This window comes from Rhinoderma darwinii, chromosome 5 (genome assembly GCF_050947455.1).
Source record: "Rhinoderma darwinii isolate aRhiDar2 chromosome 5, aRhiDar2.hap1, whole genome shotgun sequence".
Taxonomy (NCBI): Eukaryota; Metazoa; Chordata; class Amphibia; order Anura; family Rhinodermatidae; genus Rhinoderma; species Rhinoderma darwinii.
In genome coordinates this window covers 117,472,668-117,493,018 of record NC_134691.1, presented here as the reverse complement: position 1 = coordinate 117,493,018, position 20,351 = coordinate 117,472,668, and the positions used below count along the sequence as shown (strand labels likewise).

At 47.4% G+C, this 20,351-nt stretch overlaps 1 protein-coding gene across 2 annotated transcripts in view; it reads left to right on the top strand.

Annotated features, from left to right (window-relative positions):
- Positions 1–17,916: 17,916 nt before the first annotated feature.
- MPPE1 (metallophosphoesterase 1) overlaps positions 17,917–20,351 on the top strand; it is an 86,067-nt gene continuing 83,632 nt past the window's right edge. Inside the window, exons 1-2 of one of the 2 annotated variants that reach the window (XM_075826439.1) lie at positions 17,919–18,008; positions 18,974–19,055. The gene's annotated coding sequence lies outside the window, so the exon portion shown is untranslated. Of the gene's footprint in view, positions 18,009–18,973; positions 19,056–20,351 lie in introns of both variants that reach the window. The other variant, XM_075826438.1, reaches the window with a different exon arrangement.

Below are 20,351 nucleotides of genomic sequence, written 5' to 3'. Positions count from 1 at the left end.
TATAAACACCGAGTTAGATGTATCACAATGACTCAGTGTTTTTTGTTTAATACGTTTTTTAACAATCACGGTGGGGCTTATGTCACAGTGGTGTGTTACCCCTGTTTTTAACTAGTTACTAATTAAAAGGTATTTTTTACTTTATTGTTACTTCAGTGAACTACACCAGCCCTACAGGTAACCAAAAAGTTGAATCTGGTAAAAAATAGCGCCCATCGAGCTTGTCTCGGGTTTAGCCTCCGGGCAGATTCTAAGAAAACCAGATTCTTGTGGTCGGTAAGGACCGTTACCTGGTGCCTAGCCCCCTCCAGGAAGTGGCGCCACTCTTCAAATGCCCATTTAATGGCTAAGAGTTCGCGGTTGCCAATATCATAGTTACTCTCAGTGGGCGAAAACTTCCTGGAGAAGTAGGCACAGGGACGGAGATGGGTGAGGGACCTGGTACCCTGGGACAAGACAGCCCCCACTCCCACCTCGGATGCGTCAACCTCCACGATAAATGGCTCCATTTGGTTGGGCTGAACCAGCACCGGGGCCGAGATAAAGCACTTCTTAAGGACCTCAAAAGCCTGGACAGCCTCAGGAGGCCAGTGGAGGAGATCAGCACCTTTGCGAGTGAGGTCCGTAAGAGGCTTAGCGATGACCGAGAAGTTAGCAATAAATCTCCTGTAATAATTAGCGAACCCCAAGAAACACTGTAACGCCTTCAGGGAGGCAGGTTGGACCCATTCCGCCACAGCGGGCAGGTACCCAAGTCCTCTCCTCAGGCCCATATTCATGAGGAGTGAGGATTTGCCCCAAAAATGGTATCTCCTGGACCCCAAACACACATTTTTCGGTTTTCGCAAACAGTTTGTTTTCCCGAAGGACCTGGAGCACCTTCCTGACATGCTCAATGTGGGAGGACAGGTCCCTGGAAAACACCAGTATGTCATCAAGGTACACTACAAGAAATACCCCCAGGTAATCTCTTAAAATCTTATTTATGAAATTCTGGAAGACCACGGGAGCATTACACAACCCAAAGGGCATGACGAGGTATTTGAAATGACCTTCGGGCGTGTTGAACACAGTCTTCCACTCATCCCCCTCTTTGATGCGGATAAGGTTATACGCCCCCCGTAGATCAAACTTAGAGAACCATTGGGCCCCCTGAACCTGATTAAAGAGATCAGGAATCAAAGGAAGGGGATACTGGTTCCTTACAGTGACCTTATTCAAGTTACGGTAGTCAATGCATGGCCTAAGACCACCATCCTTCTTCCCTACGAAGAAGAAGCCAGCACCTACCGGAGAAGTAGAGAGGCGAATGTAACCCTTGGCCAGGCATTCCTGGATATACTCTCTCATGGCTTCACGTTCGGGACAAGAAAGATTAAATATCCTACCCTTAGGGAGCTTAGCTCCTGGTACCAATTCGATAGCGCAATCGTATTCTCTATGAGGAGGTAACACTTCGGAGGCCTCCTTAGAGAAAACATCAGCGAAGTCCTGAACAAACTCAGGTAGCGTGTTCACCTCCTCAGGGGGAGAAATAGAATTAACAGAAAAACATGACGTCAAGCATGCATTACCCCATTTGGTAAGCTCCCCTGTATTCCAGTCAAACGTGGGATTATGCAACTGCAACCAGGGAAGGCCTAAAACCAAATCGGACGATAATCCCTGCATTAACAGTACAGAGCACTGCTCCAAATGCATGGAGCCAACAAGGAGTTCAAAAACAGGGGTATGCTGTGTAAAATAACCATTAGCAAGAGGAGTGGAGTCGATACCCACTACCGGGACAGGTTTAGGCAAATCAATCAAAGGCATAGCTAGAGACATAGCAAATTCCACAGACATGATATTAGCAGAAGACCCTGAATCCACGAAGGCACTGCCGGTAGCAGACCTACCACCAAAAGAGACCTGAAAGGGAAGCAAGATTTTATTACGTTTCATATTTACGGGAAATACCTGTGCACCCAAGTGACCTCCCCGATGATCACTTAGGCGCGGAAGCTTTTCCGGCTGCTTATTCTTACGCCTAGGACAGGTGTTCACTTGATGCTTGTCATCCCCATAATAGAAGCAGAGACCATTCTTCCTGCGGAACTCTCTACGTTGTCGGGGGGACACGGAGGCCCCGAGATGCATAGGTACCTCCGAGTCTTCCGTGGAAGAGCGAAGCAACGGGACCTCGGGAGGCATCATGGGGGAGTCAGAGGGGAAAAACAAAAACATTCAAGTTGTCGTTCCCTGAGACGTCGGTCAAGTCGTACCGCTAAAGCCATAACCTGGTCTAGGGAGTCAGAAGAGGGATAGCTAACTAGCAGGTCTTTCAGGGCGTTCGACAGACCCAACCTAAACTGGCACCTTAAGGCAGGGTCATTCCACCGAGAAGCTACGTACCACTTCCTAAAGTCAGAACAATACTCCTCCACAGGTCTCTTACCCTGACGTAAGGTCACCAGCTGACTCTCGGCAAAGGCAGTCCTGTCAGTCTCGTCATAAATGAGTCCGAGAGCAGAAAAGAAACGATCAACGGAGGAAAGTTCTGGGGCGTCAGGAGCCAAGGAGAAGGCCCACTCTTGGGGCCCTTCCTGGAGCCGGGACATAATTATACCCACCCGCTGGCTCTCAGAACCTGAGGAGTGAGGCTTTAAGCGAAAGTAGAGCCTACAACTCTCCCGAAAGGAGAGAAAAGTCCTCCGGTCCCCTGAAAACCGGTCATGCAACTTGAGGTGGGGTTCAAGAGGTGAGGTGAGGGGCACTACCATGGTAGCGTCAGGCTGGTTGACCCTCTGAGCCAGGGCCTGGACCTGTAGCGAGAGACCCTGCATTTGCTGAGCCAGGGTCTCAAATGTTGGGGTGATTTTCTTCATTATTCCTCGTAAATATTACAAATTTCTATGTTTTTTCAGAAAAAAAGTAGAGTCAAACCAGGAGTGTACTGTTTCCTGTATTAGGGTATGTGCACACGGTAGCAGGCTTTTACGTCTGAAATGACAGACTGTTTTCAGGAGAAAACAGCTGCCTCGTTTCAGACGTAAAAGCTCCTCCTCGCATTTTGCGAGGCTTCTCTGACAGCCGTAAATTTTGAGCTGTGCTTCATTGAGTTCAATGAAGAACGGCTCAAATTACGTCTGAAAGAAATGTCCTGCACTTCTTTTGACGAGGCTGTATTTTTACGCGTCGTCGTTTGACAGCTGTCAAATGACCACGCGTAAATGACAGGTTGTCTGCACAGTACGTCGGCAAACCCATTCAAATGAATGGGCAGATGTTTGCCGACGTATTGTAGCCCTATTTTCAGACGTAAAACGAGGCATAATACGCCTCGTTTACGTCTGAAAAGAGGTCGTGTGAACCCAGCCTTAGCGTTAGTCTACTTGCTTTGCTACTCAGTAAGGGAATACGATTGTAAGTAAATAAAGGTAATATTTATTAATACAAACAGTAATCACACTTAGATATAATACACCAAACACACTTCACAATAAATAATCAGTATAGTATCAGTGTATCCCAATACACATAAATAATTAATATGTATTGAATACACTGACACTCCACTGGTCACAGTATAAACAAGGTATAACAATCCTAATCTATACCACCGCCCACTTATGTAAACATACATATAAGTTGCATTACAATACCCACACGCTCACTGTTTCTGTCCCACTTTCTCCTGGCTATAACTGTCCCTGTACACTAAAGGGTTAACAAGGGATAAGGAGGATAAAGGGTTACCAAGGGGAATGGGTTGCGGTGTACCAGGGGATAGCAGGTAAATGGTGGGAAAGTGTTGACAAGGGAAATGTTGTGTAGGGAGAAGGGTAAGATGGGGCACCAGCTCGTTGTGTAGGGGGAAAAAGTAAGGGTTAAGTGTATGGGGGAGAGAGGTGATAGGTTAAGTGTGAAGGGGGAGAGGGTTACATGTAGCTGATGCTACACATGGATACTTAGCGGTGCATGTGGTCCTAGATTGGTGAGTCAGCAACTAGAATTGGTGTCTGGTGAGGGAGGCAGGAGCAAGAGTTGGTGTCTGGTGAGGGAGGTAGGAGCAACAGAAGGATCAGCATGTCCGTTGCTCCTCTTATACCTTGTCAGTGCATGTCTGTATGACATCACATGCACGTGCAAGGGGGGAGGCCATGGGACTGTTTATGGCTCCTCCCTATGGAATCTCATTACCTGGCGAGGGTGGGGGGCAGGCAGTGGGAACCTTTTGCTCTCCCCAGAATCTCGAGGGGGGAGGGAGGTAAGTTAATCAGTGGGGATGTCCTGTGGTACACGAATGCATCACAGGATACATCCCTAACCACCTCTCTGGTGCCCTGCAGAGTATTGAGACAGGAGATCAAAGGCAGTATCCCCTGTCTCACTCTCTGCTATATATATATATATATATATATATATATATATATATATATATACAGTGAAGGAAATAAGTATTTGATCCCTTGCTGATTTTGTAAGTTTGCCCACTGTCAAAGACATGAACAGTCTAGAATTTTTAGGCTAGGTTAATTTTACCAGTGAGAGATAGATTATATAAAAAAAAAAAAGAAAATCACATTATCAAAATTATATATATTTATTTGCATTGTGCACAGAGAAATAAGTATTTGATCCCTTTGGCAAACAAGACTTAATACTTGGTGGCAAAACCCTTGTTGGCAAGCACAGCAGTCAGACGTTTTTTGTAGTTGATGATGAGGTTTGCACACATGTTAGATGGAATTTTGCCCCACTCCTCTTTGCAGATCATCTCTAAATCATTAAGATTTCGAGGCTGTCGTTTGGCAACTCGGATCTTCAGCTCCCTTCATAAGTTTTCGATGGGATTAAAGTCTGGAGACTGGCTAGGCCACTCCATGATCTTAATGTGCTTCTTTTTGAGCCACTCCTTTGTTGCCTTGGCTGTATGTTTCGGGTCATTGTCGTGCTGGAAGACCCAGCCACGAGCCATTTGTAATGTCCTGGTGGAGGGAAGGAGGTTGTCACTCAGGATTTGACGGTACATGGCTCCATCCATTCTCCCATTGATGCGGTGAAGTAGTCCTGTGCCCTTAGCAGAGAAACACCCCCAAAACATAATGTTTCCACCTCCATGCTTGACCGTGGGGACGGTGTTCTTTGGGTCATAGGCAGCATTTCTCTTCCTCCAAACACGGCGAGTTGAGTTAATGCCAAAGAGCTCAATTTTAGTCTCATCTGACCACAGCACCTTCTCCCAATCACTCTCAGAATCATCCAGATGTTCATTTGCAAACTTCAGACGGGCCTGTACATGTGCCTTCTTGAGCAGGGGGACCTTGCGGGCACTGCAGGATTTTAATCCATTACGGCGTAAGGTGTTACCAATGGTTTTCTTGGTGACTGTGGTCCCAGCTGCCTTGAGATCATTAACAAGTTCCCCCCGTGTAGTTTTCGGCTGAGCTTTCACCTTCCTCAGGATCAAGGATACCCCACGAGGTGAGATTTTGCATGGAGCCCCAGATCGATGTCTATTGACAGTCATTTTGTATGTCTTCCATTTTCTTAGTATTGCACCAACAGTTGTCTCCTTCTCACCCAGCGTCTTACTTATGGTTTTGTAGCCCATTCCAGCCTTGTGCAGGTCTATGATCTTGTCCCTGACATCCTTAGAAAGCTCTTTGGTCTTGCCCATGTTGTAGAGGTTAGAGTCAGACTGATTAATTGAGTCTGTGGACAGGAGTCTTTTATACAGGTGACCATTTAAGACAGCTGTCTTTAATGCAGGCACCAAGTTGATTTGGAGCGTGTAACTGGTCTGGAGGAGGCTGAACTCTTAATGGTTGGTAGGGGATCAAATACTTATTTCTCTGTGCACAATGCAAATAAATATATATAATTTTGACTATGTGATTTTCAGTTTTTTTTTTTATATAATCGATCTCTCACTGGTAAAAGTAACCTAGCCTAAAAATTCTAGACTGTTCATGTCTTTGACAGTGGGCAAACTTACAAAATCAGCAAGGGATCAAATACTTATTTCCTTCACTGTATATATATATATATACTACACATACACCCCCTTCGATCTCCATTAAAATGGGACACTTCCTTTTGCAATAAGCATGATATCACTCAGTCACTGTATTGTGATTTTATTTCATCACTGTATGGAGATATCATTCAGTCATTGTGTGGTGGTCAGGTGCAAATGTAAGATTTGGTGCTGTGGTGTGTAACGTCTATGGCCATAGCCCGTCATTCTGACTCTAACCTCGACGGCCATGGCCATGGACATCTTACCTGTGTGCAGCATCATCCTCCTGTGAGGCGCCGGCACTCACTTCCAGACATCGAGAATATCTCTGGCGCGCGCACGCGCCCGCGCGTGCACGCTCTCAAAGGGCCAGTGCGCGCATTTTGCAGGAAGTCTGCAATCTAGCCCAGGATGCTCTGGGCTATAAAAAGGGCTCTGCCCTCTTGCTCTTTGCCAGAGTGTTGTTTGTTACCCATAGTTTGTCATGCTAATGGTCTCCCAGTGTCTTCCAGTATCCCAGTGTATCTTGTTCCTGTATCCCGTATCTTGTTTCCGTGATACCAAGTTCTAGTGCCATGCTGTGCTGTTGCCTTGCTATGCTACAGTCTAGCTTGATTTGCTATGCCTCACCTGACGTCTTCCCGCCGCCTGGTCCAGGACGTGCCCGCCTCGCTGCTGTCTACGTTACCTCAGGTATCCTCGCTGAACTATTGAACTCTGTGGGTCCACACCCCGCTTCGTGACAGTATGCTCTGGCCATGGACTCCGCTGGTCAATTCAAAGGCTTGGCACTCTCCCAAGCCATGCAGCTAGGCAGGATCAGCTCCTTGTGGCAGTGGACTCTATGGCGCAGCAGCTAGGGACGCTAGTTGCTTCTCTTCCTGCCTCTATGCAAGTCCCTCAAGCCGATCCTCCTGTTACTCCTCCTCGCAGTTCCTGTCCGGATCCTCGGTTCTCGCTGCCATTGCCCTCTCGATTTGATGGAGACCCCAGTGCATGTCGGGGGTTTCTGAACCAATGCCACATACATTTTACCCTGCACTCCCGAGCATTTCCGTCGGACAGAGCCAAGATCGCATTCATCATATCCCTCCTGACTGGCAAGGCCCTGGCATGGGTTAATCCTATCTGGGAACGTCAGGGACCCGAGACCCAAGATTTCCAGGGGTTCGTGCGAATATTCCAAACTGTTTTTGAGGAGCCAGGGCCAGTCTCATCAGCAGCCACTGCCATCTTCAACCTTCACCAAGAGGACACCTCCGTGGGCGAGTATACTATCCAGTTCCGGACTCTGGCAGGAGAGCTATCCTGGAACAATGAGGCCTTGATGGCATCCTTTTGGCATGGCCTGTCGTCCGAGATCAAGGACGAACTGGCCGCTCGAGACCTGCCTCCTGCCTTGGACGACTTGATTCTGCTTGCCCCTCGGGTAGACATAAGGCTTAGGGAGAGATCTCACAAGGTTTGTCAGGAGCGGCGGCGCCCTAGACTGGCGCCCAGCTTCCAGCAACCCTTCTTGCCTGCTTCTATTGCTTTGCCCGAGGTCCAACTGAGTAGACCGACTAAAATTATCGGTCCAGGAGAAACAGTGCAGGCGCACCTCTGGACTTATATTGCGGCCTCGCTGGCCATGTTGTGCGTCTGTGTCCTCACAAGCCAAAAAAAAAAACAGCGCCTAGGTTTGGCTGGAGAGACAACCCTGGGCATCAACACATTGAATCAAGAACTCTCTATTCATTCCCGTAACCATCATTGCTGGCGAGAGGTCCCATCCGGTCTCTGCCTATCTGGACTCTGGCTCTGCAGCCAACTTCATCTGCCAGGACCTTGTGGATCTTCTCCAGTTGCCTACTATCCCGCTTGAAAGGCCGTTGATCGTTGCCTCGGTGGATGGACTGCAATTGCCTGACCCAGTTGTGTCCGTAACCAAGCCATTGAGACTCCAAGTGGGAGCCCTTCATGCTGAACTCATCTCCCTGTTCATCCTGTCCAAGGCCGTCAACCCTGTGCTGCTGGGTTTGCCTTGGCTCCGTCTGCACACCCCCGTCCTGGATTGGAACTCTGGAAAGGCTCTCCAGTGGTGTCCGAAGTGTCTTGAACGCTGTCTGGGCCATATCCAGTCGCCACAGCCTGCTCCTCTTCAGCCTTTGACAGGGTTGCCTTCTTGTTTCTTCATGTTCTCCGATGTCTTCAACAAAAAGGAGGCTCAGACCTTGACGCCACACCGGGCATATGATTGTCCGATCGACCTGGTTCCTGAATCATCTCCTCTCCTTGCCAGAGACCCAGTCCATGTCGGCCTACATTAAGGAGAATCCTCATCCCCGGCCGGAGCGGGGTTCTTCTTTGTTAAGAAAAAAGATGGATCGCTACGACCTTGCATTGACCACCAAGGCCTAAACCAGATCACGGTGAAGAACAGGTACCCTCTACCTTTGATTTCTGAACTGTTTGATCGCAAACGGGGGGGCGAAAAAAAAATCTAAACTGGACCTGCGGGGGGCCTACAATCTGGTCCGGATTCGTCGGGGTGACAAATGGAAGACTGCCTTTAATACTCGTGATGGGCACTACGAATACTTAGTTATGCCCTTCGGCCTGTGTAACGCCCCCGCAGTATTTCAAGAATTTGTCAATGACATTTTTCGTGATCTCCTTTATGTTTGTGTTGTGGTGTATCTCGATGACATTTAGATTTTTTCCCCAGATCCAGTAACTCATCAAACTCATGTCCGCCAGGTGTTGCTCCGTCTAAGAGAGAATCGCCTTTATGCCAGTGTGTATTTGAGAAGAAGTCTCTATCTTTCCTGGGCTATATCATCTCCGATCAGGGCCTCAAGGTTGACCCCCAGTAGGTAAAGGCTGTCCTGGAGTGGCCATGCCCCAAGACTTAAGGACCATACAACGCTTCCTAGGATTCGCCAACTTCTACCGGCTGTTCATCCCCAACTTCTCATCTTTGACTGCTCCTATCTCCACCTTCACTAAGAAGGGTATTAATGCCAAAATGTGGACTCCGGAGTCTGCCTCCATTCTGTACCATCATGATGTATCCCTACAGTTTTCGTTAAAGGTGAACGCTTCCTCGGTTGCTGCTGGTGCACTGTTGTTCCAGAGAGGATCAAAAGGCTGTGGTAGGTGGCTACTATTCTAAGCTGTTTTCTTCCGCAGAGCGAAACTACTCGATTGGGGATCGGGAGTTACTGGCCATCAAGCTGGCTCTGCAGGAGTGGAGACATCTACTTTCGGGAGCGCGGTTCATCCTATCCTGATCTTCACGGATCACAAGAATTTGACCTACCTACAGACGGCCCAGCGGTTGAATCCTCGTTAAGCCAGGTGGTCGTTGTTCTTTGCTCGGTTCCGGTTCGAACTCCACTACCGACCTGCCGACAAAAATGTGAGGGCCGACTCCTTGTCTAGATCTTTTGAAACTGAGGACGCCATGGAATCTCCACATAATATTATTCACCAATCCTGCATCTTCTGTGTGAATCCCCTGCAAGTTAGAGACATTCCTCCGGGAAGGACTTTTGTGCGTCTGGCTGACCGAGGAAGAATTCTTCGCTGGGGTCACAGTTCTAAACTGGCAGGTCACGTAGGTGCTCGTAAGACCCAAGATCTAATCACCCGTCAGTTCTGGTGGCCCACGCTACCCAAAGACGTTATGGACTTTGTCTACTCATGCACGGTATGCACACCAAATAAAGGTGTTCACTCCAGACCTGCTGGCCTGCTCTAACCACTGCCTGTGCCCGTTGCCCCCTGGCAACATGTCGCTATGGACTTTGTCACGGATCTTCCTTCTTCTGCGAGTTGCAGTGTGATCTGGGTGGTGGTGAATCGATTTTCCAAGATGGCTCATTTCATTCCCTTGACCAGCCTGCCGTCTGCTGGAGTTAACCAGATTATGGAGAACTATCTACGTCACTTAGTTTCCAGGCGCCATGATGATTGGGTGCAGTTGTTCCCGTGGGCAGAGTTCTCTTATAACAACCACACCAGTGAGTCGACTACTTCCAGTCCATTCTTCATCGTCTACGGTCAGCATCCTCGTATACCTCTTCCTGTTTCTACTATGTCCCAGGTTCCTGCAGCCGACTCGACCTTCAGGGACTTTCTACAGATTTGGCAACAGACCCGATCATCAATCCTGTTGGTGGTGGACCGCATGAAGAGAAAGGCAGATACAAGAAGACGTGTGACTCCGCAGTTCCTTCCAGGGACTAAAGTCTGGTTGTCTTCTAGGAATATCCAGCTGAAGGTGCCGTCGTGCAAATTTGCTCCTAGGTTCCTCGGACCCTTCGAAATCCTGCTACAGATCAAGCCGGTATCCTACAAGCTGCGGCTCACCCCTACCCTCAGGATTCCTAACTCCTTCCACGTCTCCCTGCTGAAACCCGTGGTCCTGAACCGCTACTCCAGGACTCCTAGTTCCAGATTATAGTCCCTGGCGGCTCATCGGGGACTTCCGAAGTAAAGGAGATTCTGGCTACCAAGAAGGTGGGAGGAAGGACATTTTATTTAGTGGATTGGAGGGGGTTCGGCCAAGAAGAGAGATCTTGGGAGCCAGAGGAGAACATCGATGCTCCTGTCCTCGTGAGGAAGTTTCTCTCCCGCTCTGGTCCCAAGACGAGGGGGTGTAAGAGGGGGGATACTGTAACATCTATGGCCACGGCCCGTCGTTCTGACTCTAACCTCGATGGCCGTGGCCATGGGCATCTTACCTGTGTGCAGCGTCGTCCTCCTGTGAGGCGTCGGCACTCACTTCTGGACATCGAGACTATCTCAGGCGGGCACGCGTGCGCCAGCGCGTGCACGCTCTCAAAGGGCCAGTGCGCGCATTTTGCAGGAAGTCTGCATTCTAGCCCAGGATCCTCTGGGCTATAAAAAGAGCTCTGCCCTCTTGCTCTTTGCGAGAGCGTTGTTTGTTACCCATAGTTTGTCATGCTAATGGTCTCCCCAAGTCTTCCAGTTTCCCAGTGTACCTTGTTCCTGTATCCCGTATACTGTTTCCGTGTTACCAAGTTCTAGTGCCGTGCTATGCTGTTGCCGTGCTGTGCTACAGTCTCGCTTGACTTGCTACGCCTCACCTGACGTCTTCCCGCCGCCTGGTCCAGGACGTGCCCGTCTCGCTACTGTCTACGTTGCCTCAGGTATCCTCGCTGAACTATTGAACTCTGTATTTACCTGTTTGGCCAGCTGCCATCCTGCTACGTGGTACGGCCCAGTGGGTCCACGCCCTGCTTCGTGACATGGTGGAGACGTCAAAGTGTACCCTTATTGTACTGTCTTCAACCTTCTACATGTTTTAGGGGTATGTTATACTATTTTTGTAATATTTTTGATAATCTGGAGTGGTTTAGCAGTTAATGCTTAGTATCTCTTGTGGTCTAATATTTATATTTATTATACACCATGCCCTTGCGTGGTGATAGGTTAATATCTATTATAACTAAAGGTCTGGGTGGAACACCTAATTCATGGTGCTTTGGGATGGTTAAAAGGTTAATGCAGTTGGTATAAGGCAGGAAACTGTATCAATGTAATTTTATTTAATTTTAATATATTACAAATTTTTTAAAGCGATCAGAGCTCCAATTTCCAAATCCCATGTATCTCATCACACAGCCATATAAAATAGTATTAAACTTAATAATAAATTAATATGCATTTGGTAACAGAAATAATTTTATCATTTTATACAATGGTTTCTTCTTTGCCTCAGGTGGTATTAATTACTGATTGGTGGTATTATTTAGTCTCTGCAGTGTAGTATTAGTTGTGCACAGTACACTAAATATTTATTTGGGGTCCCAAATATGAATTAAATAATATCTTGTGTGCTTATTTTTTTTTTATATGTTGCTAGAATAAACACATTATACTTTAGAGGCAAATTATTTGAGGGTATGAGTAATACTGACTTGAATGGAGCTAATCTACAGTACAGTACTATGTACAGCTGCCCATACAGACGCGCTGTAGTTCCTAGATAAACATTGAAGGGGCCCTTTCGTTTTGCTAATAAGTGGGAGTACCAGGGGTCACATTCCCAATAATGACACAGAGACAGCTTACCCTAATAGCCCATTAATGTGTTTCCCAGAAAAAAAACTTTAAGGCTGGGTTCACACGGAATATTTTGCAGAGTTTTTTTACGCGGAAACCGCGTCGCAAAACTCGGCAAAAACGGACCGAAAATGCCTCCCATTGATTTCAATGGGAGGCGTCAGTGTCTTTTTCCCGCGAGCAGTAAAACTGCCTCGCGGGAAAAAGAAGTGACATGCCCTATCTTCGGGCGCTTCCGCCTCTGACCTCCCATTGACTTCAATGGGAGGCAGGGAAAGCGTATTTTGCGGTGTTTTATGCCCGCGGCGCTCAATGGCCGCGGGCGAAAAACTCAGCGAAAATCGGCGTGCAGGGAGAGGAAAATCTGCCTCAAACTTCCAAACTGAAGTTTGAGGCAGATATTCCTTCTGCAAAATACTCCGTGTGAACATAGCCTAAACACGCAGCTATCTTTGAGAATCATAGGAACTAGTTTTAACATATTTGTAAATTGAGTAAGCAAACACCTGTTTGTACAGTCCACTGTACACACTTCTTAAATTTCTATGGCTTTCAGTGAGATTTGTCGTTCAGCTTTACCCTCTGAGCCTTACCACGTTCAAAAGGGTAAATCTGTCTTAATGCATGTGGCTTTGTTAATCAGTAATGAAAACACTTGGTTTATCTGTGATGTTTGGAAATAAGCCAGATAATTCAGTTTGACATATTGACTCATGCACTTACTTTATCTTTGTCTAAGGCCTTATGCACACGAACTTATTTTTTTCCTCCCGTAAATACTGGCGTAAATACGGGTCCTTGGTCACACATATTCGACCCGTATTGCACCAGTATTTACGGACCTGTGCCCGTAAATACGGGTCCGGTGTCACCAGTATTCCACCCGTATTTACGGGCACGTTTTCGCTCCAAAATTGCACTGCACTAATCGGCAGCCCCTTCTCTCTATCAGTGCAGGATAGAGAGAAGGGGCAGCCCTTTCCGAGGTAAAAGTAAAAGAAATTCATACTTACCTGGCCGTTGTCTTGGTGACGCGTTCCTCTTTCGACATCCAGCCCGACCTCCCTGGATGACGCGGCAGTCCATGTGATTGGCCTGTGATTGGCTGCAGCGGTCACATGGGCTGAAACGTCATCCCGGGAGGCTGGACTGGAGGAAGAAGCAGGGAGTTCTGGGTAAGTAAGAACTTTTATTTTTTTTACACGTCGATTTATATTGTGATCGAAAGTCACTGTCCAGGGTGCTGAAAGAGTTACTAACGATCGTTTAACTCTTTCAGCACCCTGGACAGTGACTATCCACTGACGTCGCCACACGTAGTCACCCGTAATTACGGGAGCCCCATAGACTTCTATGGGCCTGCCCATGCCGTAATTACGGCCTAAAATTGGACATGTTCTATATTTTTCAACGGCACGGGCACCTTCCCGTAAGCATGCGGGGAGGTACCCGTGGCCAACAGAAGTCTATGGGCCCGTAATTACGGGCCATAATTACGGCCCGTGATTACGGGCGTTTTTACGTTTGTGTGCATGGGGCCTTAGGGTATGTTCACACGGCCTATTTTCAGGCGTAATGGAGATGTTTTCGCCTCGATTTACACCTGAAAAGACGGCTCCAATACGTCGGCACACATCTGCCCATTGCTTGCAATGGGTATTACGGTGTTCTGTCATTTTACGCGTCGCAGTCAAAAGACGGCGCGTAAAATTACGCCCGCATCAAAGAAGTGCAGGACACTTCTTGGGACGTAATTGGAGCCATTTTTCATTGACTCCATTGAAAAACAGCTCCAATTACGGCCGTAATGGACGCCGTGAAAAACGCGTGCACTTGTAAAAACGCCTGAAATTCAGGAGCTGTTTTCGTCTGAAAATGGCTCTGTAATTTCAGACATATTTTGCGTTGCCGTGTGAACATACCCTTATTCATCAAGAATTTTCTAATAATTTAAGGATTCCTCCAACCATTATATCCAATGGCAACGATCAGCCGATGAACAAACTCGCTCAACAGCTCATTGTGTAAACAGGGAGATGTGCTGCCAACATGATAAAAATGTATAGGGACGAGCGATTGTAGTAACAAGCGCTCGTCCCCATACTAGCTCCTTGTGAAAGGAGCAAACGAGCACCGATCAACGAGATTACACGGCCCAGTCTCCTGTACAAAGATGGCGGACCTGGGGGCTTTTATTCGGCCCCCAGGCTACCATAGCAACTGTTGTAACCGGCCAATCGTGCCGCGAGGGGGGGGGCGGGGGTGGTCGCGATAACGTGTTTGAGGGTGCGCCCCCCTGATTCTAAGGCCTTATTTACACGAGCGTAGTTCACGTCCGTGATACGCGAGTGAAAATCACGCGCGTCGCACGGACCTATGTTAGTCAATGGAGCCATTCAGACATTCCGTGATTTTCCGTGATGTCCTATACTTGGCGTTTTTTGCACATCATGCACCCATTGAAATCGCGCACAGCACACGGAAGCACTTCCGTGTGTCGCGCGTGATTCGCGCTACAGTTGTTAAATAAATGAAGGGAAAAAAAAACCACCACATTCATTGCAGTTTCTAAGCATCGAAACCGCGTGTCATAAAGATGCCATATGTGTGTAAATCACGCAGCCACGCACCAAACACTGATGCCACACGGAACTGCAGCGCGGTCAAAATGCTGCGTTTTTTTGCACGAGCAAAACGCACACGTTCGTGTAAATTTCGCCTTACACTTTAAATCCAGCGGTCGCGATTGATCGTGGCATTTAAGGTGTTAAGCGGGCGGAATAAAAGTGAACTTTGATTCCGTTCATTGCAGTGAGGTGTCGGCTGTGTGTATCAGCCGTCACCCGCTGTGTATGGAGCTCGCTCCATACTTCCCCTTAACCCTCATCACGTACAGTTACGTGATTTTGCGTCAAGGGGTTAAAAAGGCTAAATAGATTTGCAAATATTTGGAGTTAGTATTGGGGGTTGATTTTCTAATAATGGTCCATGAAATTGTGGTCTTCTGAGGATTTTCACAATTAATGTGCCTTTTTAATAGCATTTTCTTATTTTTTTTAAATGTACATTTTATAGACATGACACTACTATACCAGCAGTATATGGACCTAATCAGGGGTGTAACTAGGAAAGACTGGGCCCCATAGCAAACTCTTGGCAAGTTTTTTTTTCTAAGGGTATGTTCACACGCAGTGACCAAAAACGTCTGAAAATACAGCTCCTGATTTTCAGACGTTTTTGTAGTAACTCGCGTTTTTCGCTGCATATTTTACGGCCGTTTTTTAAGCTGTTTTTCAATGGAGTCAATGAAAAACGGCTCCAAAAACGTCCCAAGAAGTGACATGCACTTATTTTTCGCGAGCGTCTTTTTACGCACCGTATTTTGACAGCAACGCGTAAATTTACACCTCGTGGGAACAAAATACCGTAAAACCCATTGCAAGCAATGGGCAGATGTTTGTAGGCGTAATGGAGCCGTTTTTTTAGGCGTAATTCGAGGCATAAAAAGCCCGAATTACGTCTGAAAACACTGCGTGTGAACATACCCTAACATTTCGTAACACTTACTACACATACTAACTGAAAAGCTAATGTCGGCAACGCTCTGTCCGGGGATTACGCTTCAGAAGGAGCTCCTGATGTTACTACTCATATATGGACAGTGATGTAGGGGCTTCTCCAGGAGCGGAATCCCAGGCCAGAGCGTCGGCAATCCTACAGGGAGGGGGGCTGGGTTGCACTACCAGGGAGGGGGGCTGTGTGTCACTACCAGGCTGGGGGGATTCCGCTCCTAGACAGAGGCTCCCTCTAGGAGCGGAATCCCCGGCAAGAGCGATGGCACTGCTCTGGGCAGGTATTCCACTCCTGAAAGAGCCATGACGGCTGACGCCAGCCCTGCGCAGCTATGTACAATAGGGGGGTGGCACTATCTACAGGAGGTGTGTGCGGCATTTTCTACAGGGGGTGAGTGCTGCGCTCCTCCTTCAGCCTGCTATCTGCTGTCCTGAGGATGTCTCTAGAGCTTCGGTGTACCGCGGGCCGCAGATGACAGCTCAGGGGCCGCATGTGGCCTGCAGGCCGCTTGTTTGAGACCCCTGCTCCAGGCTGATGAAAAAGGAATCTCATTTGATGCCAAATGCCCAGGTTACAATTTTATTTAAACAAAAAAAAAAAAGAAAAAAACAACAATCTTATCGTTGTGATAAGGTGCGTGCTTCTTATGTGGGAAAATAAAATATTTAGGGTAACTTTACACTAGTCGAATGGCACCATCTTTTTGCCGGGGCATCTTTTTGCCTGCACTGCTCTTACTAGGTGGACACAAGTTCTTAAAGCTGGGTTCACATGTCGTGGACAAAATGTTTTTTTTTGCCACGAAACATGACAAAATCTAGAAGTTTTGCAGCGGATCGTAGCAAAAAACGCATTTTGACCACGACATGAGAGCCCAGTCTAAAAGATTTCCATGCAAAAGTTTTCAAATGAATGAGAATTATATTGAATATCTGCTGTTTAACCCCTTCCTGCACCGTACATGTGCGGCACAGGCATGAGGAAGTTCTTGTGCCATATATGTGTGGTGCAAGGATTGAGCCATGAGCAGTGGGTAATAATCGGAAATAACTCCTTTTAGCCCCTTAGATGCCTGCTGTCAATGGCGACCATAGCATCTAAGCATTATACAGAGGGAGCGACTCCCTCTGTCACCCCATCGGCACCCCCTGCAACGCGATCAATAAGTTCAGGGCCAGCGTTGTCACCCGGGCAAGTGCTGGGGCCCACTGCCCTAGAGGGAGCAACTGACGTCCCTTTGCATATATGGACAGTGAAGTCAGGGGCTCCTCCTAGACCGGAATACCCAGGCAGAGGCGCTATCTACAGGGAGGGGGTATGTGTGGCACCATCTACAAGGGGGTGTGTGTGGCACTATCTACAGGGGGCTGTGTGTGGCACTATCTACAGGGGGCTGTGTGTGGCACTATCTACAGGGGGCTGTGTGTGGCACTATCTACAAGGGGGTGTGTGTGGCACTATCTACAGGGGGCTGTGTGTGGCACTATCTACAGGGGGCTGTGTGTGGAACTATCTACAGGGGGCTGTGTGTGGCACTATCTACAAGGGGGTGTGTGTGGCACTATCTACAGGGGGCTGTGTGTGGCACTATCTACAGGGGGCTGTGTGTGGCACTATTTGCAGGGGACTGTGTGTGGTGCTATCTACAGGGGGTTTATAGGAAAAATTGGCAAACGCCCTCCAAATATTTTTTTTTACATTTTAGAAGAAACCACACAAGGTGTACACCACCAGTTAATAGAGAGTAAACTGTAATCTTAAGTTCACACGGCTTATCTTCTGCCGTTTTTCCGGGCTGTAAACGGCCAAAAAATTGGAAGCAGAACGCCTCCAAACATCTTGCGTTCTGTTCCGACGGGGCGTTTTTTTACGGCCGTTTTGAAAAAAAAGTTTACTATATACAAGGGGCTGTGTGTGGCACTATTTACGCACGCAAATGGGCACAAGCTCGAGTGAATGTAGCCTGATCTTTCTGAAAAAGTTATGGCATGTTCCCTAGGATCGCATATTATAAAATGTAACGGCCCCTCTAACAGCTGCGCTTTCCACTGAGAAATAGGGTGACCATTGTAGGCTTATGAACGGAGGTCTGTGCGGGTGAGATACCGCTCCACCCTGACAGGAGTGAAGCATCCCCGCGCCGCCGCACTTCTTCCACTGATGAGCAACGCATTCGTTGTACGTACTATCCAGACACCAACCTATTCAACCAAGCCTCCGGCCATGCCTCTACTGTTACAAAGCACACTCAACCAATCAACGCATGAGGTTACACGTAGCCCCGCCCACCCCAGTCGACCTCTCAGGGGACGCTTAGCGGTGCGAAGACCCGGCTGCCGAATCTGGAGGCTACGCTTGTGTAAGTCCCTTTAATGCGTGACATTGTGGGGCAGAAGTCATTGCTCCATGGTTGCTTAGAAGCTGGGGAGGAGGAGGGCGCCGGATAGGGGACTTAATAGCTGGCGGGGTGTCTATAGCTTCCTCACCACCAGAATGTAAAGAAACACAAGTGCACGTCTCTAATTCTATGCGGGCTCTGGAACGGCGCCAATGTATGTGAGACACCAGCAGTGTCCACACGCTAGGGGGCGCACTTATATAGTGGTGAGGGCCTGATTTTTCTTCATGATCTCGTTACAGCATCTTATCGTGTGGTAGTAGCCGGGTCCACACAGGTTGTTTGGGGTTTCCACTGCACCAGTTACATCTCTCAGCCTAATCTCTGGCATTTTGTAGCGGTTTTCCAAAATAGAAAACAAACGCGTTTTATTTTTTTACATGGGATGTAAAGGCCCTGCTCACAAAGCTTTGTTTTTATAGGCAGAAAAAGTCTGCCTCAAAACACCTTTAGGAATTTTGAAGCAGATTTTAAAAAGCCAGCGTTGTTTTAATGCTGTTTTTTTTCTTCCAGCAGCTGTTAAAGCTAATTTGAGGACCACGGGCAAAAGAAATGCCACAAAAATGCTCAGAAACTAGCTCTGCAGTTTTTTTCTGTCTCCAAATGGAGGTTAGAGGCAGAAACTGCGGCAAGAAGGAAAACGCCGCTTTTTTTCCCCCCGCTAGCAGCCAAAAATCTCTCGGGATAAAATTGACTGCCTCCTATTAAAATCAATGTGGGGAGATTTGGGACGATTTTAGGTGCTGATTGAGACGTGTTTTCCACGTCAAAATCTGCGTGAAAAAACTGTGTGAACTGGTCCTAATTGAACTTCTGTGGCGGTAGTTAGGGTCCACTCGCACTGCAGTGTACGTCGCAAGCACACAAGCAAAATGAACATAGCGCAATTTTTCTTTTTATCGCATGTGATTCTTTTATTTCTGTAGAAAGTAACATACACAGCCCTACTAGTTCCCAAACATGGATCAGCTGGGACAGTGCGTATGTGGCCACCGCTTGGAGCATCAGGTAGGCTACAATATGACCTTTCTGATCCTTCTTTTATCGGGGACCATGGTGCTAAATTTGATGTACCGTATTTTTCGGACTATAAGACGCAGTTTTTAGCAAGAATAAATCTTGCTAAAAAGTCCCTGCGTCTTATAGTCGGCAGTCAAGGTACCCGGCAGCACCGGGCCCCTGACCGCTTCTTACTTAACCCCTTCCCGACTCATGATGTGCCAGGTGATGTATGGAGCGGGCTTACTCGCTGAGCCCGCTACATACACTGCAGGTTTCAGCTGTGTTTTACAGCTGACACGCTGCTCTAATGGCCAGGAACAGCGATGGCGACCGCAGCATTTATAGGGGTCTTCCCATGAATGACATTTATGACATACCCACGGTATACGTCATAAATGTTAGATCCCACCTCTGGGACCCGCACCTATCTCTGGAACGGGGCCCCCTAAACACCGTTCGATCTTGCTCGGCTCCGCTGTCTCCCGGCCACTTCCTGGTTAGGTGGTCGGGAGTTACGGAAATAGCCGAGTACTTGCTGAGCTACGCTGTTTCCGTAACTCCCATAGAACTGGGTAGTAGTTACGGAAACCGCGTAGCATGCTACGCTGCTTCTGTAACTGGCATTCACTATTATGGGAGTTACGGAAACAGCGTAGCTCAGCGAGTACTCGGCTATTTCCGTAACTCATCCATGTATTGCACCAGTGATCTAATGATTGCTGGTTCAAGTCCCCTAGGGGAACTAATAAAATGTGTAAAAAAAAAAAAAAGTTAGATACATTTTCAGGAGTGTAAAATAATATTGAAAGTAAAAAAAAAAACACCTTTTCCAATTTTTCTCCGAGCACAATGTAAAAAATATATAAAAAATTGGTATCGCTGTGTCCGTAAAAGTTCAAGCTTTTACCATATAGCATTATTTGACTCGCACGGTAAGCGGCGTAAAAATTTTTTAAAATTAAAACCCATAATCGTTGTTTTTTGGTCTCCATAGCGCTAAAAAGAAAAAGAGAGAAAAAAAATCGTATGTACCAAAAAATGGTGCTAATAAAAACTACAGCTCGTCCCCCAGAAAAGCCCTCACACCGCTCAAACGATGACAAAATAAAAGCTATGTCTCTCAGAATGTGGTGAAACCGAACAATTTTTTTTTTTTTTTTACCAATGGTTTTTTCTTTGTAAAAGTAGTAAAATATTACAATTCTAGGTTTTAATCGAAACACCACTAACCCCAAAAACATTACAAAAATACCAAAATGCTGTGTATGTAGACTTTCTTATGGAAGACCCGTGGGGCCATGT